Source organism: Lutjanus erythropterus, chromosome 17 (assembly GCF_056507025.1).
Source record: "Lutjanus erythropterus isolate fLutEry1 chromosome 17, fLutEry1.hap2, whole genome shotgun sequence".
NCBI classification, from domain to species: domain Eukaryota; kingdom Metazoa; phylum Chordata; class Actinopteri; order Lutjaniformes; family Lutjanidae; genus Lutjanus; species Lutjanus erythropterus.
In genome coordinates this window covers 12,193,084-12,210,513 of record NC_139333.1, presented here as the reverse complement: position 1 = coordinate 12,210,513, position 17,430 = coordinate 12,193,084, and the positions used below count along the sequence as shown (strand labels likewise).

General features: G+C 42.1%; 1 protein-coding gene across 4 annotated transcripts in view; it reads left to right on the top strand.

Moving 5' to 3' along the window:
• The window catches only part of raraa (retinoic acid receptor, alpha a), a 196,720-nt gene that overhangs the window by 22,244 nt on the left and 157,046 nt on the right, over positions 1-17,430 (top strand). For 3 of the 4 annotated variants that reach the window (XM_084741514.1, XM_084741512.1, XM_084741511.1), the window contains exon 2: positions 4,618-4,687. The exons of the other annotated variant lie outside the window; for it this stretch is intronic. The gene's annotated coding sequence lies outside the window, so the exon portion shown is untranslated. The remainder of the gene's footprint in view (positions 1-4,617; positions 4,688-17,430) is intronic. 4 annotated transcript variants of the gene reach the window in all.

The window sequence follows — 17,430 nt, the reverse complement described above, 5'->3', positions numbered from 1 at the left end:
TGCATCCCTGCGCTCTCAAGTGCACCCCATGTGTTTTGTGCAAGTCCCGCCCCTTTTTGGTCTGTGCTCCAGTAACATTTGTGCAAACGTTCTCAGCAGAACTTCGGTCAACTGTACTGTACTGTACTTAGATATCATGTGTGCCAGGCATGTTGATGTTGAAAAGAAAACTAAATTTTGAAGACAGTTAGAAGATCTTGCTGGGGAAACTGTAAAAGCAGCATTTAGTCACATTTTAGGTAAGCTAAAAGGCTTAGCATGTAACGGATGTAAATTAGCTGGCTACTTAACTACAGTTTTACTAATATTAGTTATCAGATGTCACTGGCTAGCTAAAGATTAACCTAGATTAGCTAGGTAGTGAGCTTTTGCTTTACAGGAATTGTTTTTAAACATTTGTTGGACATCCCGTCCACTGCTAGAATCCTTTTCAGTGAAATACAGCCACACTTTAGACCATTTAGCTTGGCACTGAAACATGTTTGCGGTAGCTGTTAGCCAACGGAAGGCTAGCTGGTGTCAGAGCCATGAAGAGTGAGTACTGCTGTAATGTTAACTAGTTGTTTGGTGATGTGTTTGTTATGTTCGCACCAGAGGGCAACTATTTTAATCAGCAGCTCAGGCATGTGGCCCAAAATGTGTCACTGTAATCTGCGTTGTGATTCGGTCCAGTAGGTAATGGTCAAATAGGAACCGGTTTCAAATAGGTTTCAGCACCAAGTTTCGGTACCCAACAGCATCGAAGATTGGGTGACCTTGCTACATTATTGTTTCAGGCTCCCCCCTTAGAGAAACCGTGGGTCCCTGAGCAATCGAGGCCTTCTAGACGCGGTAAATTGAGTTCCATTTTAAAGGCAGATGGACCTGTCTGGCAGGGCTCCAGCAGTGAGGGCCCCTTCTTCTACTGTGTGTGTATGTGTGTGCCAGAGAGTTGAGTGTCTGAAGTTAGTTGCTTTCACCCATCAGCGAGGATAATGACGTGATTACCCCAGGCTACTCCTGTCCACTCTCATCAGCGTATAGGCTTCAGGCTCGCACATGCATGCCCACACACACAAACTCAGGAACATGTGCATAAACTCTGTCCTCATCTCATCCCTACCTGCCCTTTTATCTGAATTAGGCCGCTCTTGGCTAGTGGATCAGTAAAAACACACAATTCAGGTCCACAAACAGGAAGTGAGGGTGTATAATAAGACAGGAAGTGAAATGAGGAATCATTCAGGATCTGGGCACAGGCCAATTGATTGGCTGGTTGTCAGGCTGGAATAGATACCAGAGGGAGCAGCACAGAGCCAAGAGTCTTACTCCCTATCCCAGTGTCCCCCCTAAAGCCTTAAGCCCTGTACCATCACAGACTTAGCTGATGTCACCTGGTAAGTGTTGGTGAGTGGGAGAGTCTGCAAGGGCACAAAATGGTATAAATAGGAATGGGACAGGACTTTGCACATAATATCATGTTACCTTGTGGGCTTGGTGCTTTTTATTTTACATTTTTCACTGTCTTCACGGCCAAGACCTTGAATGGACACACTGCCTGATATGAACGTCTTCCAGACTCTTGCCTTAATAAGTGGATGCGAGGTAATTGTCATATAATCATTTTATATTTAATTTTTGTCGAAACAGCGTCGTACATTTACATGTAAACTTATTTTTTCTTCTAGTTGTTCCTGTTTTTTATTTTTATTGAACAATTGCAGTTTACAAACTCAAGGAGGGAAAAGTAACTTGTGATAGAGAACAATAAATGCAAGGCAGAAAATATATATGTATACACACAAAAAACAACAGAAAATAAAATAAACGTTTTAACACTTAACATTATAACAAAATGTAACCTTAAAGAATGTAGGCAACAAGGACTATAACTTGATAAAATGAGACATAGGCATGACTCCATATAATTTAATTTATTAAGAGACTTCTTAATGGATAATAAATTGTTTTTATGCTCATTTTGAAAAGATATTAAGGAGGATTTATTGTTTGCATTTGCATTTATCTTTATGATAATTACCCAGAATGATATGATTGTGTTGTTAACTTAATCTGACACCTTACTTGAGGGATCACCATATAAATAAAAAATAAATCAAATAAATCTAATGAAGGATACACATACAGATACAATGCTTCCATCCAAAAAAATGTGGACTTAATGGAAAGTATACACAAAGGGCTCAAAATGTCTGTGGGGGAGCCTTCATGGACTTGATGATTTGACAGGGGACAGCCCTAAGCCCTGCCACCTCACAGTTCATGAGTCTGTGAATGTGGACATTGGGACGGGGGGCTTACATCTTTAAGTGTTGTCAGCTGGAGGAACAAGCGGCATCTCATTACCAAGATCACGTAGTGGGCTGGTTAGCTTACAGCTAAACGATACATACTGTATTAGACTGAGCTGCAACATGCAGAGCAAAGCCATGATTCACTTCTGAAATTAGTATCATTACACACACTTTAAATCACTTTTAAAGGCACAGCAATGGCAAACAAGTTCGAGTGCATCATTTAGTTGGCTTTAATTATAACTACAACAAATGGACCTGAAGATTTAGAGCTTATTGAAGAAATATTTAGTCCCTGTGCAGTTTTTTAACTTTGGCAAATTGCACTGATACATTTCAGGACACTATAATTAGCAACCATTCATGCCAATGTCAACGGGAGAACGGCAACACAGATTTCCCAGTCTTATAATGTTCAATTTCCTCTATATGTCGTCTGTTGGCCATGTAAGAAGTCAAATCTAGGGTCCATTTTGAGGCTGTAGGTTGTGGTGTTGTATTGGATAATACAGTACATTATATTTTAAGCTGCATTATTGTATATTTTGTCCTCCCCTGCATGAAAATGGGAAGTACAACCCATGTCGCAATACAAAGCGATATTTGTTTTAGGGCTAATAAAAATATGACATTGTGTTTTAAGGTGTTCATGATTTAAGTGTGTCCACACCCTGTTGAGAATGGGCTTTGTGGTATTAGACAGTACAAATATTGCATGATATGTGTGTAATGCATAGGTCTAAAATTACAGTAATTTTAGGATCAGCAGAGGCACCACTTGACAGTCGTGTTGGCTTTGGATCTCTTAAGTCTGGTCTTTCCTCCACATCTTTATCAAACAACTTAGGTGAGTTTACAGCCATGTGAGCCACATTGATTGATGATTGCACAGAAACTTTAACAAAGCTTGTTGTATTCATCTGACAAACATGGAAATGTGATTTATCATTAGCATTGAATTGACCTTTGGAATTGGGTTGTGCCAAAAAAAACAGTTTTTCTAGTAAAACTTATTATTTTTGTAAAAATGCTGTATTTGGATCTTTGCTGTTTGGCTGTCTTCGGGAACTTGTGGTAACAAATTAGTGCGAAATTCATTTGCTGCTTGTAAAATGGCTCCAAGGCCACTTTGGCCTGGAGGGAGGGGATTTCTTTTGTAGTGGTATCATGACCCTTCTAAAGAGCAACTATTGCCATGGTTGTCAGGAAAGCTCTGTACTGTTGTGTATTTGCTTTCTTTGTTACCTGACGTATGGCAGCTTTCTTGCTCGCTGTGACAAGTGCATAGTGAAGTGAAATAAAACCAAACAGACCACAGTTTTAAATGTCACTGGTTTCTTTTGAGCATGCTTTTGGAAAACCCTGGTCCACGGCTCTACATTTTATGGGAGCTGGAGGGACCGTGCAGTCAGAATATGCTAGAAAGAGATGGCCTCCTCAAAGAGAAAGACAGGATAAACTCACTGCTTTTGAGTGCTTCTGACACAAACCAATTTTCTATTCAAATATTATTGACCATGATTGTGCAGTTTGGCATTCCTGTTGAGTCCATGAAATCCAACAAAGTGCCTTTTAACATTTTGCGAACCATCCTGTAATTTTCATCCAGTTGTTTCTGGTTTAAAACAATCCCACAAAACATTTTCCATGCCTTCTGCCGCACAAAGGTGGCATTTATTGGAGATCTTAAGTACGATGTGACTCCTTTAATTTTAATCTGCAACTAGACATAGCTGTTGGTAAACACTTCTGATACTTTAGCAACATGCATAAACAAAATGACATTGTTCACACGCTCGCTCCCAACCAGTGTCACTAGATCCATGTCTGCGGCAGCCATTCATCTGTGCAGCACAGACCGAGCTGTCTCTTTATGGTGAGATGACACGACACTTTATATTTGTCTCTGTCTTGGCAATGAAGGCGCCTCTGTGTTCCTATTTGTGCATCAGGCTGAGGGGATTTCTAGGCCGCCACCTGATTCACATTGCTGTAATTGAGTTGTGGCCATAAGCACTACTGTGCCTGCCTAGGCCCCAGGTAATTCACACGCCACAAAAGCACTGTTTTACTCCACTTTTCACATGATGTCTGGGGCACAAATGCAGCGAGTGAGAAAAAGTCCAATCTATTGGAAAAGGGCGGGGAGATTACAGGGAGTATGAGGGTGAAGGAGGGAAAAAGAGTGTAAGAGTTTTCGTGTAGTGAAGCAGTTCTGTTGCCAGAGAGGCGAGGGAGTCACTGAGTCTGCAGCACGTGGATAAAGGACCACAAAGCTGTTGGTTTCAAATATCTTTCTCTCTCTTTCTTCCTCTCTCCTCAGAGCTTAGGAGCTGCAATCGATTCAAGGGGAGATTTCCTTGGCCAAGGACAGGGAGATTGACGTTTTTGGGGTAAGCCCGAATTTGTCGCTCCTGTCAACTCTGGATAATTGGAGTCCTCTGCACTCCACACTTGTGTCTGTGGGTACCAAACACCATCTTGCTCTCTATACAGTAGAATTGTTCCGCATCATGTGACCGGCATACTGGCTTTGTGGTCTTATTAAATGTGTAGCTCATGATTCTTTTGTCTTTTGTCATAAATTCTGCTTCTTGCTGCAACTGTAAAAGTCACTTTCTATGTACAGCTAACCTGTGGAATCATTTTCACACATGCATACACAGAAACACACTGTATACGGTTTAGAGGAGGTACTCTTGTCTTGTGGCCTGCATGCCGCCAGTGGTAAGATCAAGTCTAATCCTGGGTCTGTTGCATCAGAGTTGGAGCTTGGCAGCAGGGAGATTTGCTCCGTCATGTTCAAGCGACAAAGACCCAAACAAAAACAGCCATTCATCATTAGGAACTGGCTCGAAGAACTTGGATCATCACTCTGTGAATATAAGATGATTTATTGAGCCTGATTCATCTTCCTTGTATCGGCTGCAAAACATTGTGGCAGCAGAAAGAATAGTTATGTACTATTTATTTTGTTCTGTCATTTCTCTTTCTTTCATTTAATGTTGTTTTGTCAGAAAGTTGCCACAGTAATGACTGGCTGAAAAGAAAGGAGCTGAAACAGTTGGTCAGTTGACCCTTCGTGCAGCCCCACCCTTCTGGTTACTGTTGTTACGACAAGCACTCCATTCTCTCACTGCACTTACGCAATTGACAGTGATAATGGGAGCAGATTTTAATTTCAAAACTGGGAGTAATTTTTGAAACACTCTAGTCTTCAGTTGACCCTTTCTAAGTCTCGCCCCTTTTTGCTCCATAAAGAGTTGAGCAAACTTGGTACCTCTGTCACATCTTTAGTTAGCTAATTTTAGCAAAACTCCATAATACTATGCTAATTCCCAGCTGAACCCTAAGCCTAACCCTCACTAGCAGATTTCACAAGTGTATGTGGCTAATGTAAGCTAACGCTAATGTCTAGACAACCTCCTTGAGTCAGCTGACAAATTCATCTCCAGCCGACTGTCTAATGTTTCCATCTGGCACATTTTATTTGCATACATATATTAATGTTGGAAAGATAAGTGCATGGAACAGCCAGACTGCCATCGCCAAAGGAAGAAAGTTTGGCCTGAGGTAATGTTACTGCAGGTCGAAAACTAATTAGTCGGATGTGCTAACATTTACAATGTACATTTGAGCCGATAAAGATGTAATTCAATCTATTCTTCACATTTGCACTTGTAGTTTGTGTTTTTGAAAGACAACAAAAAAGACACCACCCTCCAAACTCATGAGACACAGAGTGGCACTCTTTTTAGAGCCCAGTGCACACCACTTCAACATGTAGAGAAATGGAAGACTTGCGGTATCTAGTTACTGTTGCTAATCTATGATTGTATAGTTGCTGTTTGGAGGAGAAGCTTAGTGGATGGTCAGTTCCTCTCAGCCAGCCACAGTCCCTGGGAATGTGGTTTCGTTTGTCCTGTCCTGTCCTATTTGGTCTTCTCCTGCCTGTACACACTTGTGTTTTCCTGTCCTGTCCTGTCACGTCATGTCTTGTCCTGCCCTGTCCTGTCCTGTCTTGTCCTTTCTGTCCCTTCATGGCCCTGGGGAAAGGTGATCTCTTCCCCCTGATGAACACCATCCCTCATACCAGCCTCCAAGCTAAAGCAAACAGAATGGTATGTGCACCAAGATGCCAGCCAATACCCAGAAGAATGCAGACTCCCTCTACAAATCGCCTCCGTCATTGGCTGCCCACACCAGAGAGGGTTGTGTGTTTTTGTGCACAAACACATATTCACACCCACAGAGGACATCCATGTGTCGTAACTGAGGGTGACAAGTGGTCTGGCAGACTCTTCCCTGTTAGCAGTTTGGCATACGGGTGGCCTGATGGATGAGACTAAGGCTGGCACTTTGGTCTTATATGCATACAACTCTGAGTTCCTCTCTTTTCTTTTGTCTTTCCTCTCGTTTTGATGTGTTTTTTTCTGGGAAAGTTATCCCACTGTGTTGACTTAGCTTTTGTGGGGTTAGAAACTGGCAGAGGCAGCCAGAAAAACATGTCGGAATTAAAGTAGGTCAGTTTTCGATTCAGTTTGGCTCTCCTTTCAGTTGTTTAGAGGGTATAAAACCTTACTCACTTCATCTGTTCATGACGAAATGTCACACTTTCTGGAAATCATGTAATTATTCCATTAGCTGCTTCATTTATTTATTGCTGTTTTTATTTTGTGAACTGGCAGAAGGTATATGCAGTGCTTGTACGCAGTCATTTTTCAGTTTCTCTCCCTCTCTGTCTCTGAGTTAGCAGGTTTGGGGTTTTCATCTCCACGTAAAGCGGTATTTAACCCTCCCTTTCCCGTCATAATTTAGACCCAGTCTCATACATGGGCTGGGAAGCGGCCCCTGCAGTTGATGTGGAACACATGCCTCTAATGATTCACACTCTGTGTGCGGTAGGTCGGTGGTGGCTGCCGAGCCCGCTGCCTTTCCCTCTGTCTAGAATGGGACTGCTGCATTTTTTTCTTTTTCAGTGTTGTGTTTTTTTCTCCTCTCCACACATGGAAACTTCAGGGAAGTCGAAATGTGTTGTTTATGCACAGTTGTTCCTGTATAATAGCACTTCTCATTCTCCTTAAAGGCCGGACAGAGCTGAATAAGCAGTGCTTGACACCTTTGTTGTTTAGCCAGACTTGGTCTTCTTTATGCTATAGCAGCTTTTGTACCCTTCTTTTTAGATTTCCCCATGTAACATTAAAACTGCCTTCCTCAGTTGGCTGTGCCAGTTTCTTTGAAACTCTAATGGCTCTTGGGTATTTTCTGCTCTTTCATTATGATAAATTTGATAGTAGCAGTCTTGCCATGTGATTTAGAGTTGGACAGCATAAATGGTAGAAAGTACACTGGTATGAATTTGTCCAGTAGTATGAATTTTGACTACACTGTGCCGATGGTGTAGGGATGAAACAGTCGGATGAAGTAGGGATAAAGCAATCGTTTTCCTGACGATCAGTATTATTGTTTCAAATTAAAATTAACATGATAACTGCAACAGTCCCTCAGGCGCAGACACAGCAGCAACATGGGTTTGTTCTGCCTCAGTGAAAACACTGACATTGCAAAGGACATAATGCCATTTCAAATCATTGAGAGGTTTTCATTAAAAAAGGGATGGTGTAATGGTGGAATAATCTCAGTGTGTATCAGTACTTTTTGAACATTTTCAGCACTTCTGAGATAATACTTATAACTGATAATTTTGGTTCTGATACTTGTGATATGCAACTTTCATATTGTTTCATCGCTAGTCCCAAGATTTGTCATCATCAGCCCGCTTCAGCTAATCGTCTGGAAAACATCAGAGCCCATGCTGCTTCATCTTAAAATATCTCAGAGTAAAGGCATGGGAAATGCTTTGCAGGAGTACACTTAAGAGTACAGTAATAGTTGCCACGCAGTTGCCATATCACTTTGTTGCACCTTCAGAAGCATTACATTGAAATTTTAAGAAAAACAAATATATTTTGATATGTATTGTTACCGTTCATGCTTCAAATTATAGAGTGATATAAATTTTAAGGCATACTGCTCGGCCCTAGCACGATTGTGTGGCACGCTGGGACTTTCCAACACCTCCACCTTTACATGAACCAGTTTGATTTGCCAGATTTACACAAACCCCCAAATGTGGAGAGTAACGGTTGAGTAAACTACTTCAAGCAGAGTTGGTATTTTGTGCTTCTGAGCTCATTTATTGTAAGGCATTTGAATAGCAAGTTATTGTGTGCCATCATACTTCCTCACCATCAGCAGAATAGCAGAAGTGTGCTGCAAAACCTGATGTTCAATCGATTTGAGGTTTAGGTTTTGAGTGTGCTGTGCACTCCACCCACAGCGAAAAAATTTTGATTTTTGACAAGTCCTCATGAATCTCATTCAAGCAACTGCAGCCAGTGCCTTTCCCCCACGCAATCATCCACTCAGCCATTGGTTTACATCTCATTGTGTGTGTGTAAACGGGGAGTTTCTGGCGGTACAGTCACAGAGCAGTGAAATGTGCCAGCACGTGACAGGGAGTGGGCGCTGTCCCGCCATCCAAGCTGACATAAATGGCTTCCTGTTTTTTGCTTTCACCCAGTCCCCCCCAACCCCAGCCTACATCTTTCCATCCACGCTTCCATCTTTTGTTCTTCCCCTTTTTTCTTTCTATCTCTTCCTCCGTCTCGCCATCCTGGGTCCCACGCCCCCTTGCGTGGCCTTGTCTGACCTTTCCTTCCTCCACTCACTCACACATACGCACATCTCCCTATCTCCTACCACGCACACACTGACTGGACATTGCACGTGCATGATGGTGTAAGGACAAACGGCTCATGTCCTTGACATAACTGCAAGTGAGCGTCTCTTTCCTTTTTGCAAACTTGCGGGTGGCCACAGCACTCAAGATAGAGACCAACGCACTTGCTGACCTTGCTTGACAGATGGTCTCATATGCAGTGGATGAGTCAAGAAGTGGCATGTATACGCCAGGCTGAGGAGGCATTGTGTTAATGTGCAACAGTGATGCAGTCATTGTTTCGCTGGCAGTAATGGATCGTGTCTTGTTATGGTTCAAGGAAATGTTTGTGTGTGTTATTGGAAGTCAGAATGCTTTGCTCTTTTGCATTAGTGGGAGAGTAATTTAGGTTTAGCGCTTTTCCCACAAGTGCTTGACTTAATGCCCACGAGTTTACCAACCCAGTTTACTGTGTTTTTATGTGGTGGTGCTCAGCTTTTACAATACCCATAATCCACAGCATAACAAAGTGCCACTCGTAAAGCATTGCTTTAATGAAACTATGCCTTTGTGCTGTTTTATGTACTGTGTTTTGAGTAAATTGGTGTTAATCTGTTTGGGGGTCGTAAATTAAGCTTTCTGTTAGAACTTGTTTTATTAAGTTCTCAGCTGCTCTCAGAGCTGGTTTTGGAACAACAGAGTGAAAGCTTGAAGTGTGTGTGTGAGTGCTGAAATTGATGAAGAGACCTCCCTGGATTTAAGTGTTGCTACAAAGCACCACCCGATACTGTATGCAGAAAGCCCCAGCCACTCTAGGCGAGAGGGCGTAGCTAACTGTACTGAGTAGTCTGCAGTTCCTCTTTGGGGCGCCTCCTGACAGGAACTTGGCAGCGAGGAAACATAAACAAATTCCCTGTGGTGGGCTGGCAGGCTGGGCGGCGCGGTTCCCCCCTGTTACCATACATGCACAGCACAGTGCAGCCCGGCTCAGGCTAGCCCGCTCAGCTCAGCTCAGCACCCACAAGCTGTGAGAAATAGATCTTAAAGGGACAGGTGCCGCCTGCACGCCTTAAAGGGGCACTCTGTATCTGCAGCCTGTTTTCCTTGTCGTGGTCACAGTTGCATACGCTGACATGTTTGCTTTCCACTGTATTGTTTCAGACTGACAGTGATGTGTGTTACTTCTGGTGCACTGACCTCTTAGAGGTTTCCAACAACACCATTTAAATGCTGCCTTGGGGAGGGAATCTGCTGCCAGGGGTCCCAAAATGGTTGTTTGTGCTGAGGTAGCAAAAGGCTGAGGCGATGATGATGTAATGATGGAGGTTGGGGAAATCGGAGGGAGGCCTCGCAATCTAGTATGGATGGGAGAGAGGGTGTGGTGCACTCAGCTGTCATAATACACATGCACATGCTCACCAGTGTTCATACGGGGGCTGGAAATCCTTGAGAACACTTGTATTTGACTATTTTCAAGGTTTGAAAAGTGCTTGACGTTTCAATAACCTGCTTTAAATTGCCATTTCATTACTTTCATACTATATCCATACCTGACTGAAAGGTTTTCAGTCAGATATTGTATAGGATGCCAAGTCTACTTATATACAGGTGACACATTTTGAAACCTGAAACTTTGCTTATGTTCGTTTAATTTGTCATCCCTCTGTATACTATCACAAAACATAATTTTGGTTGTTTATCGCACAGCAACTTCACATTTAAAGGAGCAATATGTAGCAATTGTGTATCCAAAAATAGGTAGAAATCCTACGTAATATGTAATTTATGGTTGAAATGAGTTGTTTTGCCCCACACCCTCCTCCACAGACTAGAGGAAACTCAGTCAGGCTGTACGAATACTGCAGGAGTGCAAGACAAGTGCAACATGGTAATTTGACAGTAACAAGTGATTACGAATCCTCTGCTGTAAGTTGATCAGCTGTGTGTAACTGACACTTGTCTGTTGATGTAAAATTAAGCTCATTATCCTGAAAACAAAAGTCCACTACTCCAAAACTACACACTCTGGAGTTGGAGGTCAGTGACTGCCTGTCTTACTGCCTGCCAGACTCTACTGACATTCAATTTGATTTAAGAGCATTAATGATTTTGTAGGACTCATAAACAGACACTGACTCATTCAACCAACATTCTGCCTTAATTTGACCTCCAATTAATGAGGAACAGGCAAACAGTAACACAAGTTACAGGCTGGAATAGAAATGTCAAAGGAAGACACTGCGGTTGTAGCATTGTTGATAGGGAAGCGAATATTTGTTTTCTTGGTCTCTGATGACACGTCATGGTCATTTTATGATTTATTACAGTTAATATATTACAGATTTCTCCTTTAATGTGATGAGGAAGTGGAATGTTCATTGTGAGTATATATTTTTATATATATATATATATATATATATATATATATATATGTATAAATAAATATGTCATATACCACAGCTGTAGGTGGAAAATCTTTGAAATGCACCTTGAAAATCCTTTAAAAGTGCTTGAAGTTGACTCTGAGCCAGGGTTCCTACACCTTTACCACACACACACACACACACACGCAGTATTCCCACAACCAAAACATGGCCAAACATACATGCTTGCGCACACATGCTTGTTTATACATATGTGTGGACATAAGGACTCACATGCCTGCAGTTTTCTCTTTCTCCCTCTGTCTTTCTCTCTCCCTCTGCTAACACAGTGGTGTATTGTGCAGCCTGACCTGGTCCCCGTCCAAAGGCAAAGAGAACCCAGATTGCTGAAACAGAGGGCCCACTACTAACAGGCCGGCCAGGCTGTAGTTGTTATAGCCTGCTGTAGCCTTCCAAACCAATGGGGACTGCTAGCTGAGCCCAGACACTGTGTATGTGTGTGTACACGCGTGCACTTTCTTTTTGATCAGCCACAGAAGGGTTTTTTGGACAGCACTTGCAGGAGCCGACATGGCACCTCAATGCAATTTCATAAGCACTGGTAAAGGCATTTGCCTGACTTTTAATAGTCGTTCGTCTCCACAACATCGTCCAAATGCACTATTTTCAACCGTCCTTTAATGGTAGTGCTGGTGGAGAGGGCCGCAGAAAAGAGGGCGATGGCGAGCAGGAGGTGCAGACCCTTCTCCTCCTTCTCCAATTCATACTAGCAGGATTTAATGTGAATCTCTTTTTCACTTTTTTCCTGGAGTGGTAATGGATGCAAGAGCCAGCTTGCAGCCCTGCCTCATTGGTTTCAGTCGCCTGCCTGACTGGCTCATCTGTGTGTACTTCCATATGATTAGTAGCACCTGTATGAATGTGGTATAGTTACAGAGTACAGTGCTGTAACAGGCTCAAGTTAAACTGTTGGAGTATAAATATTTGGTAATGGATTTTTTTAAAATATGGAAACGCTAACGCTAGGATTTATCCGAGCTGTTTGTAAACACATCAGAAAGATGGCTAATTGTTGAGTCTCATTCCCAGAATGTCAAATACAGATGTTTTGGGTTAGAAAAGCTTCCAGAGGACCCCAAAATAATGAGAAAATAAGGAAATATAGGCTGAAGGCAGGGTCTCTGCAGATGCAGCCACCACCATACACTTCTAGAGAGTCATAAGAGATGATTGAAAGGGATTATTTCAGTACAGTATTATGCATATGCAGTATATACACACCACTTAACATATATATATGGGTATATGTTAGAAATGACAGCTGTGCCATTGTTCCATTGTTAGAATAAAAAGTCTGTATGGTATCAAGTGTGATATAACAGTGGGTAAGCTTTGCTGTCTTGAAGTGTTGGTTTTTTCTTCATACACACTCAGGATACCTCATGTAGGTAGAGGAGACAAAAAATACTGGTAAATTATGATTTTTGGAATCAAAAGTTCACTTCAGTCAATTTTTGATTGAATATTAAAAGTGTAAAACCTGCTGCTTGTAAGAGCTGCTCCCCTGTGATTGACAAAGCACTACAACAGTGTGTCCTCAGTCAGATCCAATCAGGATAGAGGTCAATGCTTATTCTCCCCAGCTCCATGCTCTGGTCCAAATTTGGTAATTTCTGGCTCCAGAAAATGGCCAAAATGACAAACTTGAAGCTTCAAAATGGTTGCCCACAAACAGATGGTTTTCTTTTTACGATGACCGCAACACATTAGTATCGTCCAGCTAATCTAAATACAGGACATCATTGGCTAAAGTTGTATTCATTTCCTTAAGTTACACTACACCTACTTCAACTGAGTCCATTTCCCACAAGTCATTTCAGCTGTGCAGCTGCACTGGACCATGAGGAAGCCTTTATGCAAAATCATCTCAGATGCCTCAAGAGCATGTAAAACTGGAAGTGTTGGTAGATTATGTCACTGCCAGACATTTTGTGGAAGTAACAATGCTGCCGTTTCCCAAAGTCTGTGTGTGTGTGTGTGTGTGTGTGTGTGTGTGTGTGTGTGTGTGTGCGTGTGTGTGTGTGGGTGTTTGTGTAAAGGAGAGAATAGAACAGTCAGTGCTCTCTCTGTGAGCAGCAGAGGAGTGAGGACGACAAGAGGGTGACAGAAAGTCTTAGGATCCACTGACAGAGCACAGCACAGGCAACTCTGGTGACACTGCAGCGCAGAGAGAGGGACAGAGGAGAAGACGGCACCAAAAGTGAGTTAAAGAGACAGAAAAGAATGCCACCCCCCACATGAAGATTGTAGATGAGGACACTGAAAATGGGAGATTAAGAGAAGGAGACGAAGAGGAGCACTCCTGGTGTTGCAGCAGGTCTCCTGGGATGCCTTTAGCTGATGTGTGCGCGTGCGTATGTGTGATCAAGTGTGTGTGCAATACAAGACGTTCTCCATTAATTCAGCATGTACTTCATAATGCACGTACATGACCACGTTTCTGTTGTGTGTGTGTGTGTCCCAGCACTCACGTGGAGTAAAACCTCCCACCAATGAGGTAAAGAAGACAGCATCGAGGGCCCAGATGTATCCACCCCCCACACCTCTTCTTCCAGGTCCCAGTAGGCACATCTCTGTAATGGCCCCCTATCGATCCTGAGGCCTCCTTGTCCACACTCAATGCCCATCGATCGGCACCTCGCAAAGAGTCTCAGAGGGCTGCTTCACATCCTGTGGCTCTCTGTGGAGATGGTGTGTGTGGTGTGTGCACGTGTGTAAAACTGCACTTGGTTATATTTTAGAAGAGAAGCCTGTTTACGCATGCCTCCACCATTCATACATCTGTATACACTCTTAGAAATTAAGGCGCTAACTAGAACCATATAGGGTTCTTAGGCTTGTTCCTAGAGAAGAACCCTTTTTGGTCTCTGTTAGAACCCTGTATAAAGCTTCCATCTAGAAACCAACATAAAGGGTTATGCCTAGAACCATTTTGTGAAAGGTTCCACACAGAACCCCCTATGAGGGGCTCCGTAGGGTATCCTTCTATTCTGTAATGGTTCCATCCAGAACCCTCTCTGGGGATTCTGTCCATAACATTTCCATCTTTTAAGGGTGCCAACAAGAACCCACCTAATGAGCTCTACCAAAAACCAATTTATATGCAAAGAGTTTTTTTGGAATCCACCCAAACCCCTTTTTAGAGCTCTGGTTCTTTGGTTTTGAGTGGAACCACTGCAATCAAGTATCATCATCCACAGAGGGTGTTGCACAACAACCTGTAGAACATGGCATACCCACTTTGGTTCCCAAGGAAAATCTGCTTTTTGGTTCTTGCTGGGAACAAACTTCTTGGGTTGTATTGTTGGTGGAAATGCTCTGAATGGTTCAAAATTAGATGCTTGAACCAGAATGGGATTGGTTCTATGTTGGTGGAAAAAAGCTTATGAGAGAGAGCCCTTATATGGTGTAATGGAAATGCCATTTATACGGGTTTCACCTATCACGCTCTTGTCTTCTGAGGGTTCTACAAAGAACAATATTGTATTCTACAGATGATGCAAAAGCACAAGCAAAAGTAATATTAATTGATTATCCATTTTTCACATTGTATTTTTAAGTGTGGATGTATCTGTAATCCAGATCAGATGAAGATAATTTATTTATCCATCCACATTTGAGGGTGAGGATCATTTAACACCCATGCTTTCAAACAAACTAACCCTTTCTTCAAAAAATAGCTAATGGTTCTGGGTAGAACCCCAGGCCTTTAGAAAGAACCATTTTGGAACCTTTATTTCTAAGAGTGTACCACTTTGAGTGTGTGTGTGTGTGTGTGTGTGTGTAGGAATGTGTGTGTCCGTACCTTTCCAATAACCTTCCTGGTACCTGTTAATGTAGCCGGAAACCTTCACTGAAATTGTCCCGTGGCACCATGAAGCGAAGGCCCGACTCTCATTAAACCATGAACGATGCAGGCCTCCACGTCTAAAACCTTGCAGCATAAAGACATAAACACCCAACATAAAAAGACTCACTCAGCTGCTCCAGAGTCTCCCACAAGAGAGACAAGACAGAAAAAGAAGAAAAGACTCCCTCGCCTCCCATGTTAAAAAAAAAAAAGCCTGATTAATCAGTCAAGCCACATGAAAACTTTGCTTGTTATTGTTGCTGCTTGATTTATTGAAGGCCTGGATCTGGGTCAAGCATCCCCCCTTCTCTCTCTCCCTCTCTTCTCTTCCGTCTTTCTTACCCTCTCTGCCTTTTTTTTCTACCTAAATAAGGGCCCACCCCCCATGTCTCTTCCCTTTGTCTCTCATCTGGTTTTCTGTTTTTGTTAAAGGACAGTTGATTAATGGTGCCATAGACAAAGCCCGCAGTCTGCTCTCAGCCCGGGCTCAGATAGGGCTCCACTCTAGGTAAACCAAAACACATGTGCTCTGGACAGCCACTGGGAACCCCTGAGGAGACAGAGAGAATGGGAAAGAGAGAAGAAATTAACGACAGTAGTCGCTGATGTATTATATACAGTGATATAGGGTCCTTCCGGCACTGGAAAATGTGCAGCGAAAGGAAAGGGAGGAAGGATGAAGGAGAGTATAATAAGTACAGAGCTGGGCTGCATGCTCAGGGTGTGGCCTTTTACTCCGTTTGTGTGTAACTAAGATTTAGTTTCTATGTGTTCATTAAAAGAAAAAGTTATCCGTCTGCTCAGGCTTAACTTCACCTCTTCACAGTGTGAAACTGCACATATTTACTGACTTTAATGCAGCAAAGAGACATTTCAACACCTGAGTGTTGTTTCTTGCCTGCAGGCTCCTCAGGAATGAGTACAGTGCTGCTGAGAGTCTTGTAGAAGAGAATTGCTTTATTGAATGATAAAGGAACATATTACTGTGACTGCATTGAGAGCTTTGTTGTCAGTTGTCTTCATAATAGCAGGGCTCCACATTCATGTTATACTGTACGGCTACACACTGCTGTGTTTGTGTACGTGTGTGTATTTATGTTTGTATGAGTTGACATGGCCTAATTGGCTGTGCTTACTGCCTAAGGTAAACATGTCTTATGAGGAATTATTACCCTGAAGGTATATTGGTTAATAACCATTATGTGTTGTGTTATTTTACTGTATATGGCACTGACCAACTGAATCATTCTACTCTCCTTTTATTTATAGCCAACCCCTTTAACTATCTATAAGCCCATACAGACAAAATATAGGGTTAAATGTATCAGGTTTCATTCTACCTCCTACCACTAAACCAAATTCCATTCTCAGATTCAACACTTTAAAATTTCTTTATGTAGATGCCACTGCAGAGTCATCAAAGAATTTGTATCAGTGACTATGCATCGGCATAAATTAAATTCAATGCACAGCACTTATTTAAAGCTACGACAAGGAGCTTTAACATTGTCTTGAGTATGGAGGCCCTTGTGTACAAAAGCTGTACTGTTTCTTCCACCATAATCAAAAATATAATATCAAAAATATAATTATCTAAATAAAAATCTCCTCCTTATTCCTCTTAATTGGCTATTGTACTGCTCACTGTAACCTTGTCTGGGAAAATGTAAGTATAACCATATAAAATTAGCCAATCTCCTCACTGATGGTCTTGTTTGCTTATGTAGGTCATACAGAGGGATCAGTGTTAAACTGAGACTGTTTCATAACTAGTTAAAACTCATTGTAGTAGCTTTAAAAAGAAAATACATCCCTTTTATTGCTGGTTACACATGCCATTTCTTTCTTCCAAAACAGTGGTAAAGAACACCAGGAGCTAATGCCAGATGCTCGGTTTTCATTAAAACAAAATTATGACTGGTGTGTTAAATGTATGCCAAATTAATCAGAGCACACAAGGCCAAATTGCCTCATAAGTTTCCATATGACTAGTTGCTGACAAGCAAAACATAGTCCTGCTCAGTGCTCACTCCACATAAAACACACGGGACTACATTACATGACTTGTAGGAAACTTAACAGAGAACAATGAGGGCAAAACAGCATCAACGATCTGTTTTA